This window comes from Dysidea avara, chromosome 14 (genome assembly GCF_963678975.1).
Source record: "Dysidea avara chromosome 14, odDysAvar1.4, whole genome shotgun sequence".
NCBI classification, from domain to species: Eukaryota; Metazoa; Porifera; class Demospongiae; order Dictyoceratida; family Dysideidae; genus Dysidea; species Dysidea avara.
The window spans coordinates 10,296,742-10,302,994 of record NC_089285.1 but is presented as its reverse complement, the minus strand read 5'-3'; the positions used below and the strand labels follow the sequence as shown (position 1 = coordinate 10,302,994).

The following is a 6,253-nucleotide window of genomic DNA, read 5'->3' as shown; positions in this document are numbered from 1 at the left end:
AATAGTAGTGGCGGATACAGTCTATTTCAGGTTGGTTGTCCACGTAAGCCAAATGCAAAAATATCACGTGAATAGAAATAACCAATGAAATTTCACACCAGACTAGTTTAAACTGAAGGCTGCTGATCTCATTGGCTACTTTCAAGCACGTGACTTTTAACACTTTGTTTCTCTAGTCAACCAACTGGAAATAGACTGTAGGGGGGCTGCAGGACCTTTTATTTTTAATCACGTGACTGCCGGAACACTAACAGCCACATAAAAGTCCTTAATTACCTACCTAGCACACTGCTGCTTAGACCACTTATACTCAGCTTGTAGTTATCTATTATTTTGGGTTTTCACCCTCTTCATGAGAAACCAGTCACCAAAAATCCTGGAGCCCCCCCCTGGATAGCTACACATATTGGGTTACTATAGGACTCTAACCGAGGCTTCTTGCCAGTCCTTCCTTCACCATAATTATTATATTGCATTGCATTTTATTTCTTTCCGATCAAATCAGACAAGCAACCTAACAAAATGTATTCCCATGTCAGGGGCGGATCCAGACTTTTAAAAAGGGGGGTTCCATTCTGGAATTGCAAGTTCAGCCTAGCTGTAAGTTGAAGACCAAAAAAAAAAAAAAAAGGTCAATAGCTGCCCCTTACCATATAGGCCTCATCCTTATTTATAACTAGATACATAGCTTGCTACACTGCTCCTCAAAAGACTACTGTGACTGCTATATTAGAGTATCTCGAGTAAGAAAGGCTCTTTCAAAAGTGGAACCCCCCCTGGATCCTCGCCTGGATCCTCGCCTGGATCCACCCCTGCATGTACACAACTAATCCTCATACCCCCACCTTCATCAATCAATGCTAGACGATACTCTTAACAAAGTACCAAGCAGTAGTCTGGGAATTGAGAGCTGTTCTGTTTTTCACCACGCTATTTACAAACATTTTTGTTGTAATTTTTAAATGCAGTTATTGTTGTTGATTTGTTTTGTAAGTGTTATTTTGTGTGTGTTTAGTGGTTGTATGTGTTTTGTTTTAGGACAGTACCTTGTACACAGGGGCGGATCCAGGGGGGGGGGGGGGGCTTTGGGGGCTGAAGCCCCCCCCTTCATATTTAGGTTTTACTTGATCAATATGCTGAGTATTATAATGAAATTTTGTCTTAGCATAATTATTTGATCACTAATAATACAAATACTCATAAAACCACCTTATAAACATCTTTCCAATTAAGGTATTATCAGTGGATTTATGCTAAAGTTTATGTAACAAGGACCCGGATCAGCATTGGAGGTGTACAAGATCGAGATACTCTAGTAGAGCAGTCAGCTAACTACTCTAATAGAACATTCACTGGAAACATGTAGTTGGTTCTGTTATGGAATTTTTCCAAATCTGCCTGCACCTATACATATATACAATGAAGTGCATTGGTTTGTTTAAAGGGCTTCATTCATCCACTTGTGTAGTTAATATATATGGCAATACTTAATTCATATACACAATTTTCATTGAAAATGCTCTCAGATTCAATCTTGTATTGTTCAAATTTCAAAATTTTTCACGTTCAACATTATATTATTCTAACATGCACGTATTCGGTGTTGTGCAATTGTGAGAGGGGTGCATTGTGTACTTGGTTGTCTGTACCTACCCAAACATTTTGATTAGCAAAATGCTTTAGAAAGCCATACCTATAATCTAAAGGCAGTAAGCTTATATCTACAGGCAGAAAATATTATGAATTTTATGTGGAAATGTTTCCAAATTGCAGTATTTTAGCACTTGTGCGTGACACAGCATTGATTACTATTTCAACTGTTTTTTATGAACTTGGAAAAGGGTATAGATGTAATCAAAGAATCTTTCACCTTGTCATCCCCTATCTGATAGTTACCGTAACCATAAGGAGAAATCCTAGACTTATTTGACAGAAATTTCACCATTGCAAAGACATCAACAAATTAAGTTAAATTCAAAAGCATGGTTTATATGTGACCCTATTTTGGAAAACCATACATTTGGGCACATTGGCCAATTTTCTATTTTATAGCTACAATGAAGCACTGAGTGGTTATCTACCTTGTGTGAAAATTTTGTGATGATATGTTGAAGCATTCCAAAGATATGGCCAATTTACTGTCTAATACATTGCAAACTAACTTTTCATTATCAGTTTATAGAACTGTATAGTGATCAGATGTGACAAATTGATGACAAATCACTTTGTTGACAAAAATCACCATTAAATTAATGAAGAGATCCTTGAGAGTTTAATCATGTGTTTTGTGCTTTTTCTCAATTAAATCACTTGTATTATTGTCTAAAGACAAGAAAATGTTTGGTTTTGGGAATGAACAAATCACCCAATTTGTAAGTTAATTGTTGTCCCATGCATAGTGAAACTACTACATGGTCTGATATAATTGAGTATATCTCCTAGATAAAAGAAGCTATTGGTGTGAAATTTCACAGCAAGAAGGCTTAATAGTTGCTTTATCAGAATATGCAAAAGTTAATTTTAAAAAATCACTGAAATTTTCAATTGAGAATTCCCACAAATTTTGCATGTGCCCAAATGTATTGGGTCACATAATTTATTTGATATTAGGTTTGAGCAATAACTACCAACAAGACATTTGCAGGGCCTTTGTGTCACTGACTGGTTTTATACAAATCTCTGCATACATATCTGTCTGTGTTTATTATTTTTAATCAGCAATCACCCGACAGGGTTTTAACGCTAATCAGTACACAGTACGTACGCATAGCTAAGTGCCTAGTTTAAGTTATAATAATGATTATTGCTAAGTTACAATAAGTGCTAAGATAGGTGTCTGTGTATGTCCATATATTCAATAGTACTTGTTGCCAAAAATAACTTAATTCAGACTATTATACTGCATATGTAGAAATCTTTTTTGATGTAACCCTTTAGCCACCTCTTATGCCTCCTCCCCTTTGGCTCAATGCTGTATATCATCTGGAACAGAATGTATGATGGGCAAATACATGAGGTAGAGAGGGTGGTCATCCTTCTAGTCAGACACTGTTTGGGATCAGATATAAACTTTCTTGTTACTTCGTTCTGTATAAGATGATCCAGAACAAGCCACCACAGGTGTAATTTACAAGATCCAGCTATTGACTTAGCCTGTTGACAGCGTTGGAATTAAAAATACATTTCTGATGTAATTTTTTTTATGAGTAACGGTTAATAATTATGATGGAAGGCACATAATTTTTGCGTATTTTAATTGATTAGCTTCCTGAAAAAATTTTCATCCTGGAAAAAAAATACTGATTATCAGGGCTAATTATAGATCTATGGTGTGAAAATCCTGAAATTTGTCATCCACAAAAATTACACTTTTATGTATACGGTAACTAGTGTGTGGTTTACAATATCACCAGTTTGTGTAGTTGCATATACATCTCTGGAAGAATTATGTCCACATGTGAACACAATTATTATCAGTAGATAACATGTATATACATTGTGTGTACTGCTTCTCTACAGTTAGGCATCCACCAATTATGCTCAAATTATGCTTTATGCCTCGTTTCCCATGTTTTGCTATTAAATTTGTAGTTATGGGCACACAATAGGTGGCTAAAGCAAATCTTTGCTCTTCAAAATGCATGATGTATATCATGTCAGAAAATTGCTCAGAAAGCTTCACTATGCTTAAATAGGCTGCATTGTGCTATGTACACCAAGAATATCAACTTTTTAGAGTCTGTTCAGCATAGAGCTGCTTGATGGATTAAGAGTAGATATGACTCCACTTTGTACAGGTGGAGTAAGCACACTGATGACTGCTTGAAGGAACTGAAGTGGCCTACGCTGGCATCACGACAACAATACCAGAGTGTCTTTATGGTGCACTCCATTATGCATGAACAAACTCTAATCAATGGCAGTGTCTAATCACTGGACCTTTTTATAACATAGTTACATAGATGGTGTGTGTGAATGCACAAACTAGATCCCATTGCATAATTACTCATATTTCATTACTGGAATGAAATGTCTGCATTCTGTTAACTGTATAAGATGCCATTTAGCTGTTAATAGGAAGTTGTATCACAATAGAGAGAAACATTTCTGGGTATACCTACATGTTAGCATCTGCTATACAGTAGAGTAGATACTATCAAGCAGTGAATATAATATGTTTAATTTAACCCATTTGGCTTATCACAACTACCCTTTAGAATCACACTCACCACTCAGTGCTGAAGTGTTGTCACAAGTCATCCAAATATACAGTAATCCCACCCTTAAAATGTGTACAACCAAAAAAAATGTCAGTCCAGTAGTCCATTCCAGTGATTAGACACTACCTCCAATCAATTCCTGTCACCACTTTAATTTTAACACTGACACTACACGATCTCATTCACTGACTTTGCAGACTCGATCTTCCATCAATGCATTCAGATATTCCTTCTACATAAATGCACCATTTGTTTGGAACTCAATCCCATATGAAATTTTGTCCTTACAGTTGTTTTAGTTTGCTGAACTGTGTATGTGTTTTGGCGACCATCTTGTACAGGCTGTAAGCCTTTTGTGTACCCTTTTTTAATAATAATACTCTAATAGAACAGTCAGCTGCTTGATTGTTCTATTAGAGTTATTGACTGTTCTATTAGAGTATATCGATCTTTTTCTGTGATACATACTTTGACCACTAAGGATTGTAGTATAGCTCAAATATTCTTCCTATTATGCTATCATTATGCTCAATGCTTTCAGGTACCTATTATGCTCATAATTATGCCAACATAATTGGCAGGTCCCTATCTGCAGTTAAAGTAATACAAAATTCATCTGTAATTTAAGTAATAAATTGTATGAGACTCAGGAGTTCTGGTGACTTGAATCAACTGCATCTACATGATGATCATTATTATCAATCTTGAGATAATAGTTCGGATCAACTGTTAGCCTGATGGTACCACGGCAGGATTACTCAGATCAAAAATGTGATGCTGGATCAGCTTGCTATCACAAGACACATCACAGTAAATCAACTGAAATAGCTATGCAGTTTATCTATATGCAATTTTTTTATCCAAGCAGTCTATATCAACAAGTAGAGAAACCAGGGACAAAAATAAGGAAAACGAGGGACTACGGAAATAAGTATTGAAACAAGGGAGTCGCCTACACTTGAAAATATACTAGTGGACATTTAATCCCTAATTCAGTCTACACCCATGACTAAGTTAGGGATTAAATATAACTGCACCTCCCTTGTACTATATGGTCCCTAATCAAATTCATTCTTTAATATTTCCCTTGTACTTGTTTGTTTACTCTTTGTAACATATTATGACTGGTGAACCAGAACAAATGTATACTACTTACCAGAGGTCTGTGAACAACTTCCACCTTGTAACAACGTCTCACTTATTGAACTTGCAAAAATAGGTCTATTCATTTAACAATTCTACACCTATATGGAGATGATTACAATATAAGCATTGTACATACACATATCAGTACTTAGTGTTAAAAGTCTCACAATCACTGATGTATTTATTTGACAAGTTCTGGTGCAGTGATCAAAATCTTTTATATAAATATTTTCCGTGATGCATGGTTAAATTTACCAGCTACAAGGGATCATTACAATATAATGTACTTACAGTGTCTGTTCCAATGTTAAGCTTGCAGGAAATACATACTTGCTTGATTCTGGTTACTGGTACTGCAAGCATTTGCAAACAGCTGCCAACACATAAGGTGTTCTTGAGGAAGTATACCATGCAGTGTCAGTAGCGAGAATAACAAGGTCCAGTTTTTCCATTCATTAGCAGTTAATCTTGAAAAAAATTGAAGAAAGATCTCCTGTTGTAGTTCAAAAATTCCTTGCAGACCACCATAAACATCAGATAGAATTCTTTCAGGCACAATATAGGACCTCCACTTTTCACACAGGCTATGTTGTTCATCACTGTCATCCAAGCCTAATAATAAAGCATTGGCCTCATCAGTAAAATCTGTAAAAGAAGTATATACTACATGTGATGTATCTTGTAGCTGCATGCATGGAGTATAGTTATTGGCATTCTAACAATTGGCAACATGATTACTATCAGATGAGCCGGAGTCACATGTCTTGAAAGGGGCGGTGCACTTAAATGATGTGATAGCTAGCTATAGCCACCATATAGCTAGCTATCTAGCTCTGAAATTATCACGTCATCTTCATTCATAATCCAGTTCTTCTATGCCTGTAGCA

General features: G+C 35.9%; 1 long non-coding RNA gene across 1 annotated transcript; it reads right to left on the bottom strand.

Annotated features, from left to right (window-relative positions):
• Positions 1-4,741: 4,741 nt before the first annotated feature.
• Positions 4,742-5,965, bottom strand: LOC136244957 (uncharacterized). The gene is made up of 3 exons (XR_010695670.1): positions 5,658-5,965; positions 5,377-5,464; positions 4,742-5,010 (listed from the first exon to the last, which is right to left on the bottom strand). It is a non-coding gene; the product is annotated as an uncharacterized lncRNA (long non-coding RNA).
• Positions 5,966-6,253: the final 288 nt, after the last annotated feature.